The following is a 9,419-nucleotide window of genomic DNA, read 5'->3' on the forward strand; positions in this document are numbered from 1 at the left end:
CCACTTTGCCTTGAATTTGAGGTTGCATCGCCGGTATGTATTGTTTAAATGTGTTTAAAAACGTAAATATGTGAATTGTGTGTACTTCAGTGCAAAAAAAGTGTGACAAATTCACTTAGCATGAAACTTGTGATATGTTAATTACCCACGGGTTAGAAGGTCGGCAAAATGGCGTCTCGGGCGCTCTGCTAATTGTTTATTCATATTTTCATTTGCAGTTTGCTACAGATAGGGCAGAACATATGCGATTTCATATATTGTGCATTATTTGATTGTGTTGTTTTGTCTGTTTTCTTTAGTTTCACCCTTTTGAGTGTTAATAAACCTGCTTAGACATAGCCACGTCTGTAGAGTCGTTGATACGAGAAAGGTGTTCATAGCCACGACACTATCGTGACGGCACAGTCTCTATTTAGCGTCGCACTGGATATAGAGAACGCACGGAGAGTTGGTCTCACCTACTTTTTTATTGCAGGATTAACGGTTACTGTTGGCCGCAACCACGCCGAACAAGTAATCACCAAAACAAGCTGTTTTTCCAACCTCATTTGTTTTCCGCGCGCTTCCTCTCTCTCCTCCAGACACATTCTCGCAGTCGGACATCCGGGCATTAATGATGTCACCAGCCACAACAAAGCGTCGCCATATTGAAATGGGGGCAAAACACGAGTCACAAGCAGTTGCTCTGTCCTTTATTGTAGTACAAACGCGTTGAACTTTTGTCTTATTTGCGGTCTTTTTTTCCATCGGAATGACTAAAAGTTGCTGTGTTGGGGTTTGTAACACAAGGAAGAGTTCTGAGCCGCATTTGAAGTTCTTTATTCTTCCTCGTGAGAAGAAAAGGACAAGCAAATGGCTGAAAGCAATTAATTAAGGAACAGTAAAAGAAGACGGTTCCGTGGACCATTCTCGCCAGTGGGAACCTAAATCCAGGCACATTTACTGTACGTTTGCAGCTGACATTTTATTACTGGTGAGTAAACTTTAATCGATTTTTCTTGCCCCAATTAGCTGCTAGGATTCAATAGACTAAGCATTTTTATTATTACCGTAACTGACAACTTGCAAAGCGTTATTTTTCTTTTGCCATGAACTGCTCTGATCGGTCAATCGGTATATTATTGGCCTGGTGGGAATTGGTTATTTTGCCTTGACGTGTTCACAGCTAAATAACGCTTGGAGGCGAATTACCGGTTACGGCAGAAATGATCACTCCGTATATACCACCAGTTTTCTTAGTTCCTCACTGTACATATTCCACGTAATTGGTAAAGGTCAACTTACTGGGTGACTTTATGAGGTAGTTGTAGATGTTACCGAACTCCGCTGCAGGCAATTCCTTTGGATTGTTTATCCAGCTATCAGCTGTGACTTTGTATGGGCAGATTTGCAGGCCAATACCAGTGCCATATATTTAGAGAGTCACGACACTCCCATAGGGATCCATTATACGATTTTACTTCCGGGTACTTCCGGGTTATGGAGCCTTGGATAGTTACAAACATCGCATTTGACATGGCGGACACCATTCATTTGAACGGCAGGCTGTCAAGTATATTCGGTGGTAAGTTGATTAAAAACCGACCTCATTTGAATTTTCAACTGTCTGTATTTTACCAGAGGTGCTTTATGATGTATATGTTGAGCTTTATTTGTATGTGCATGGCGTAATTATATATATATTTTGTCTTGGTTGACGAGGGATTCTCTCTTACTTTTAAAGCTGGCTACGCTAACTGGGAACGTATATTCGGAGGAAAGTTGATTAAAAACCGACTTCTTTTGAATTTTCAACCGTCTGTATTTTATTAGAGGTGCTTTATGATGTATATGTTGAGCTTTATTTGTATGTGCATGGCGTAATTATATATTTTGTCTTGGTTGACGAGTGATTCTTATTTTTAAAGATGGCTATACTAACTGGGAATGTATCGCCTGTGATATATTGATTAAGTAATTATCTCTTTAAAATCTCTTTCAGAGGCCCTTTGTGACATACACTTATCTGTGCGTATTGGAAGACAACCGGCTTTTATGTGCTTGTTAGCGCGATTTTAGTTAATGCATGGCAACCTGTTTTCTTAATATTGAAATCGTTGATATTTCCTCCCTTTCAGCTTTGATGCACATGGATTGAATTCTCAATCGCAGCCTAATGTAAGTTGTCACAATTTTTTTTTCAGCTCATGGCATGAGGGAAGGTTGCTGTGCAAACTCATAGCCTTTCTTTCCAGCTGCTCCACAACATTGGAGGATTCCATGAGGGAATCATTCGTAACCAAACGGAACAGATGCTCGACATCCTTTAAGAGAGTGAAGACCTCATCCGATGGCCGGTATAATGCACCCGTTTTAAACTCTTTCATCTGCAGCAGGACGGCACTCTGACTCTCTGTGTTGGTATTGATAGGTGCTTCAACCAATGCACACTGGCATTGGTTGCAGAGTGAGAAGCTGATGACCCTCTTCACTATGCATCCTGCCAGATGGTAAAGGACACATGACTCTGTCTTTGTGAATTCAGGTGGTGATACTTCTGTCAGCTGCTCAATACTCACAACATCAGAAGCACTGTAGCTACAGGTTCTGATGTCGAGGAAGTCTGCTAAGGGTTCTGAAGCGTCATCCATATTCTTCATTTGAAAATTTTTTTTTGGTTTTTTTAAGAGCTCTCTCTGCTCTCCTTCTCATTTTCTCCCTTGTAAGTTCCTTCATTAATTCTTCCACAGTTGCCATTTTGCCTGACAGCGTGGTCCCTGGTGCATCTGGGCCTAGTGTTGTGGCGCCACCGCTGGTTCCTGATTGGTCGGCACCCGGCTCATCCACCCCTGGATCACCTGGCCTGGATACGTCATTGTCATTGTGCTCACTTTCGCCCAACCTTCCCACCTCAATTTCTCCCTGAATGTCTGTAACAATAACAAGGCATTCTTAATTTTATATGCAGTCAGTGTTTTTACATTTGCACCTATTGTCATCTCCAAAGTAAGGGTACACTACACTCCTAAAGGGAAAAGAAAAAATAACGGACATTACTGTTACATGAATCAAATCATCTGCCACAATCAGAAACTGCTATGGCATTGCCATGTGTCAACAGTCTGGTGATATCATGGAGTTGGTTCTGCTTTGCTGTTGTATCCACCAGAAATGTTTAGTTATAGGTGAAAATTAAATGCATAAATAAAGCTAAATTATGAAGTAACTAACAATGAAGTAGATCGAAATTTTGTGTGTAAATCCCAGGACAATTCCTGACCTCTTGTATTTGAAGCTGAATGTATTAATATGAAAAATGTAATTATCTTATTAGGAGTGTAGTTTATCCTTGAATTACTTGGCATGGGAAATGTTGTTGACAGCTGGTCTGTATCATACCCAAGTTTAACCTGGTGCAATATGTATGGTCTGTTTGAATTTTGGTTGGAGGCACACTCCTAAAGGGAAGTTTCCTCCTCTTTGGCTTCGAACGATGAATGAAAATGGTTGGGACAGCATCTGGCCTCAATTTTAATGTGTGCCCTACTTTCGTTGGCGTAAACTGGTCCTCCTCAAAGTGTTCCTGATGTTTGGTTCGCAAGATCAGTTTCCATTCTACTTAAAATTTTTTTAAAAAATTTAAAAGTCATAATACCGTGACTTACATGACAGAGTTTATAGTTGTTGCTGGCCCCCTTCAATTTCAGATTTTTACGGCTGACCATTGCCAGCCATCGTTTCTGCCGGTCTTTGTCCTTCGGGAAACCATACATTCGGTAGCCCTTTTCAGACCGATTGGTGCATCCAAAAGCTGCACAACCAACCATCACGATCTCTAAAATGTTAGGTTTGAACACTGAATCATGACACCCAATTTTACCTATTTAATAAAAAATATTACTGTAATATTAAATATTTTCTTTATCAAAGGGTAATACGTTATGTAATATATTACCACAGGTAAGTGTATCAAGGAAATCTTGGCATTCTCTGGAAAAACAGTATTCTAGTTGTGTGTGGGGGGGGGGGGGGGGAATCCATCTTGCATTTCAATGTATAAGTTGATTTCCAATGCTATTGCTAACACAAACATGAAACTACCTCCAAGACATGGGAACTTTCCCTTCTGTGTAACAGTTTACATAGTTTTCAGTTGTTGCCTTACCACTCCAAATGTAAAACTAGCATTTATAAACACTATAGTGCAATGACATAATCAAACAAGTACTTAAAATACGTGATTTTATCTATTTTTACCATAAATGGAGCAATCACCGCTATCTGGTTCATGGAATACTATTACAGCGCTGCTTGTGTTTGTAACTATACACGCCTACATGAGGCACGTGACCACCCGCGGCGACATGAGAGAGTGTCGCAACTCTCTAAATATATGGCACTGGCCAATACACGCTAATTTTAAGTTGTATCGCCTCCTCGCGTCTGTCGGCAGTGACTCGTGATAATAAGTCATGTTTAAGACGTTTTTAATGAAAAAAAGACGCAAAACACAGCTGAAATATATGAATTTCAGACATTTGTCTACGGATGTTTACCTGTGTGTGCCCCCATCTCAAAATGGCGACACGTTGCTATGCGAGATGACGTCATCGTGACATCACGCCGACAGCGAGAATAAGTAGCTAGATGAATGAAAAAAAACAACAAACAAACAAAAAACAAACCCCCCAAAAATTAATGCAGCCTCAACGGGACACAAGCCAGTGTCCTACTTGCGCCGGTCCCAAGCCTGGAGAAATGCAGAGGGTAAAAAAAAGCCTGCATTGGGGGTGCCCCCTAAAGTTTTCTTAGTGCCCACTCTGGTGGGTAAACCTAGATCCGGGCCTGAGATGGATATATATACATTCAACATACATAAGTACTGTATTTATTATAACAATCAACAAGATGGCATTAACATTATTAACATTCTGTTAAAGCGATCCATGGTTAGAAAGACTTGTTCTTAAAAGATAAATGTTAGTACAAGTTATAGGCATTTTATATTAAAACCCCTCTTAATATTTTCATTTTAATAAGGTTTGTAAAATTTTCAATCAAAAAATAAACTAGTAGCTCGCCATTGTTGATGTCAATAATAATTATGGTGCTGAAACCCATAAAATCAGTCGCACCCAAGCGCCAGCAGAGAGCGGCAAAACACCAAAAAAACACAAGTAACAAGTGGAATTGACACTTTGCTGTCATTTTAATCTGTTTGAGCGGGGCATGTGCGTTAAACGTGTCAAATATTTTATTCATTCATTCATTCATTCATTATCCATGCTGCTTTTTCCTCACGAGGGTCGTGGAGGTGCTGGAGCCTATCCCAGCTAACTAAAGGCAGTAGGCAGGGTACACCCTGAACCGGTTGCCAGCCAATTGCAGGGCACAAGGAGACTTACAACCACAAGGAGACTTGCTACAACTTACTGATTGACTTACTGGTTGTAAATCTCAAATATTTTAACGTGATTAATTTAAAAAATTAGTGCCCGGCTTCTACTACATTAGGACATAAAACTACAGTAACATAGTACACTCAACGCTGTCTTGCTTCCTTTTCTCCTCCTCTGCTTTTTTTTTTTCTTTTGTTGCCTCCAGAAGGATAAGTTCTCTTCATTTTGAATATACGCCATTTAAGAAAAGCAAAATTGCCGCTCTGTCACTCTGAGTCACGTGGGGGGTTGTAGAGCGAGTGAAGGGGCCCCTTCAGGGAACTCAGACACAAAGCTTTCACTGGCACTGTCAGTAAAGCTGCGTGTGCTAAATCTGTGGGCCCTCTGGGGGCCCCTGCTGGCTGGGGGCCCTAGGCAATTGCCTGGTTTTCCAAAGGGGACAACGCCTCTGTCACTACATTGGACAGCTATTCAGAAACTGACACGTCAGAACGTTAACCCTTTATAGAGCAAGTGAAAATTTTTGGTTATTTAAAACAAAATATATACACACTGCATATTATATATATATACGAGGGGCATTCAAAAAGTAATGCACTCAAGTGCGTTTCTCGTACAGGATTTTACCAATCTTGTTCATATTTGGCACAAACATGATAGGACACATCTTTTTGTCATTGTTTTATGTTTTTTTCTTATTTTCAAAATTTTAAAGCTTAAACTAGCTTCCAAAATGGCTGTCCGTCTTGAAGCTCGTCAGAAACAATGAGCTGTAATCGAATTCCTTGTTGCAGATAGAGAAACCACTCTGAGGATTCTCGACCGGCTGGAAAATGTCTACAAGGATGATACCATAGACTATAGTACTGTAAAAAGATGGGTACAGCGATTTAAAAAGAGTACTGAAGACAATGAAGGAGATCAATGGAATGGCGTCACCCAAATTCACCAAGGACCAAAAAGTTCAAGGCCCAAAAGTCAGCTGGCAAAATTATGGCCACCGTTTTTTGGGATTCTAAAGGTGTAATCCTTGTAGATTTTTTGCCAAAGGGGGAAACCATTAACTCTTGAGGTATACATTGAGACTGTTAGGAAGCTCAAAGCAAGAATTTGACGTGTTCAGTCCAACTTGGACATGGCAGATGTGCTCCTCCAGCATGACAATGCACGTCCTCACACAAGCGTCAGTACCATGGAGGTCATTGCTTCATTTGGATGGACTGTGAAACCAGATCCACCATATCCTGATTTAGCACCGTCAGACTACCACCTCTTTGGTCCAATGAAAGAAGGACTCCAGGGCAACCAATATAGCAATGACGATTAAGTGAAAACTGCGGTCAAGAATTGGTTTAGAGATCAACTGGCTGAGTTCCATAACACTGGTATACATGCCCTCGTTCATAGGTGGACTGTAGCTCTTGAGAGAGGTGGAGACTATGTGGAGAAGTAAAAGTTGATTTACTTGTGTTTTGGATCATTGTCTCTTTTTAGCTTCAACTGTCTGGCCTCAGATCTTCCTGCAAAATATCGTGATAAACATTTGAATTAATTCTTCCATTAATGATCGCAAGTTGTCCAGGTCCTGAGGTAGCAAAGCAGCCCTAAATCATGATGCTCGCTCCACCATGCTTCACGGTGGGGACAAGGTGTTGAGGTTGGTGAGCTGTTCCATTTTTCCTCAACACATGACGTTGTGTGTTACTACCAAACCAACTTAGGTTTCATCAGTCCACAAAATACTTTGCCAAAACGTCTGTGGAGTGTCCTAGTGCCTTTTTGGGAACATTAAATGTGCAACAATGTTTTTTTACACAGCAGTGACTTCCTCTTTGGAGTCCTCCCATGAACACCATTCTTGGCCATAGTTTTACATATAGTTGATGTGTGCACAGAGATTTTACACTATGCCAGTGTTTTCTGTAAGTCTTTACCAGGCACTCTAGGGTTCTTTTTTACCTCTCTGAGTATTATGTGCTGAACACTTGGCATCATCTTTGATGGACGGCCACTCCTTGGGAGAAAAGCAACAGTGCCAAACTCTCTCCATTTGTAGACAACTTCTCTGAATGTCGATTGATGAACATCCATATTTTTAGAGATGGTTTTGTATCCTTTCCCAGGCTTATACAAATCAACAATCCTTGATCGCAGGTCTTCAGACAGCTCTTTTGACCGGGCCATGATGTGCATCAGACAATGCTTCTCATTAATACATTTATTGCCTGGTGTGTGTTTTATAGTGGGCAGGACAGCTTTATGAATGAACGAATGAAGGAATTTATTGTCATTGTCATCATCATCATAATCATTGACAGTTTCAGAGTGTGGAATTTGCCCGAAAGAAAGACGATGACAAAGGAAAGACGGGAAAAAGCAAATGCTTATCGATACCCGTCCCCCAACAGCCCGGGACGCACAGTCAAGCATGTTTGTGTTACAGTCCAGTTATTATCAGTTTTTTTTTTTTTCCACATATCATTCAAAAGTCATTGATTGCCATGGAATTTGAATTTGAATTTGAGTGGGTTCATTGTATCAGTTGATGTCCAAGTTGGTGTAGGGAGTTTAGCTCATTTCTATATTTCTTAAACTTCTCCTCAGCAGGCCCTGTCCTTTGGGAGATAAAATACTTATACAGAGCTGTTTCTTTTTTGCAAGCGTTGATAAGCGTCTTGGTCATCCAAGGTTTGTTTTGCATTCTTTGTCTCGTGAGAGTCAACTTGACCGGGCAGTGCTTATCGTAAATATGCTGAAGTGTATTCATAAAGCACCCATAAGCTGCATTCACATTGTTTGCATTGTAAACATCATTCCAGTCTCGAGTTTAGAGATCCCTTTTCATGCTTTCAATGTTTTGATCAGTTCTAATTCTTTTGTACACTGTCTTTGTCGGATTTACGCAGTGGTTGCGTAGAATGTAGTTTGTGAAGATAGGCAGATGGTCGGTGATATCACAGCAATGTTGTATCCGTGCATATTAAAGTCAGTTCCTTTGTTTTCATTAAGTGGATTTGTTTCAGCTTACCGTCCACATCCATGGAATTGTAGTACTTTAAACCACTCATCAGTGATTGGGCACACACCTGACTTACATTGTTTAGTAGAAATTGGTTTAAATTGCTGTTTTGAGTCTCTTTAGGCAGAGGGTTCACTTACTTACAGTGCCCTCCATAATTATTGGCACCCCTGGTTAAGATGTTTTTTAGCTTCTAATATATATTTTTTATTCAAATAATATGGGACCTTAATGGAAAAAAATCCATGGGAGAAGCTTGATTTTGTCCAAAAGCTGAAGCTGGGTCGTCACTGGGCCTTTCAGCAAGACAATGACCCTAAACACATGGCCAAATCTACACAGAAATGGTGCCAATAATTATGGAGGGCAATGTATTTTCCCTTCTGTCATTGTTTGCATGCTATCCTCATTAAAATATGAAAACCTATAAATGTTTGGGTGGTTTTAGTTAAGACGCTGTAGTTTCATCTGTGTGATTTCGACAAAGATCAGATCATATTTGGTGATTTAAATCTAGAAATGTGAGAACTTCCAAAACGTTCAGATACTTTTTAATACCACTGTAGCTTTGCCTGCCATAATATGAAGGCAATAGACATCCAATCCGTTTTAATCCAGTTGAAATGGATAGGTCGTCTATTGCTGATAAAGGTGTTTTCAATAGAAATTTCCCTTTTACTAAGTACCAAAACACATACTGGGCTGTCAGTGAATGAGTAAATCATAACGTTTGAAATGATGTCCACAGTCGTGATCAATCAGTGTCCGTGAAATGGTTAAAGGGCTGTCAGTATAACATTAGTACGATTTCTTGGATTGTTTAGCATCAGATGCCAAAGGTCAAAGTACACCAGGGAGTCAACACTCATATGCAAGGTCACGATGAGTCCTCTTCAAATGTGCTGTGATGTAGCAATGGCCAAAAAATGCACTTTGGCAACGCCGCGCATGAGGTTATGCAAGGACACGTTGGCATGGCAACACTACTTCACGCATCTGCACTCACCAAGAAATGACAAGGC

The sequence above is a fragment of the Corythoichthys intestinalis genome, chromosome 8 (genome assembly GCF_030265065.1).
Source record: "Corythoichthys intestinalis isolate RoL2023-P3 chromosome 8, ASM3026506v1, whole genome shotgun sequence".
Classification (NCBI taxonomy): domain Eukaryota; kingdom Metazoa; phylum Chordata; class Actinopteri; order Syngnathiformes; family Syngnathidae; genus Corythoichthys; species Corythoichthys intestinalis.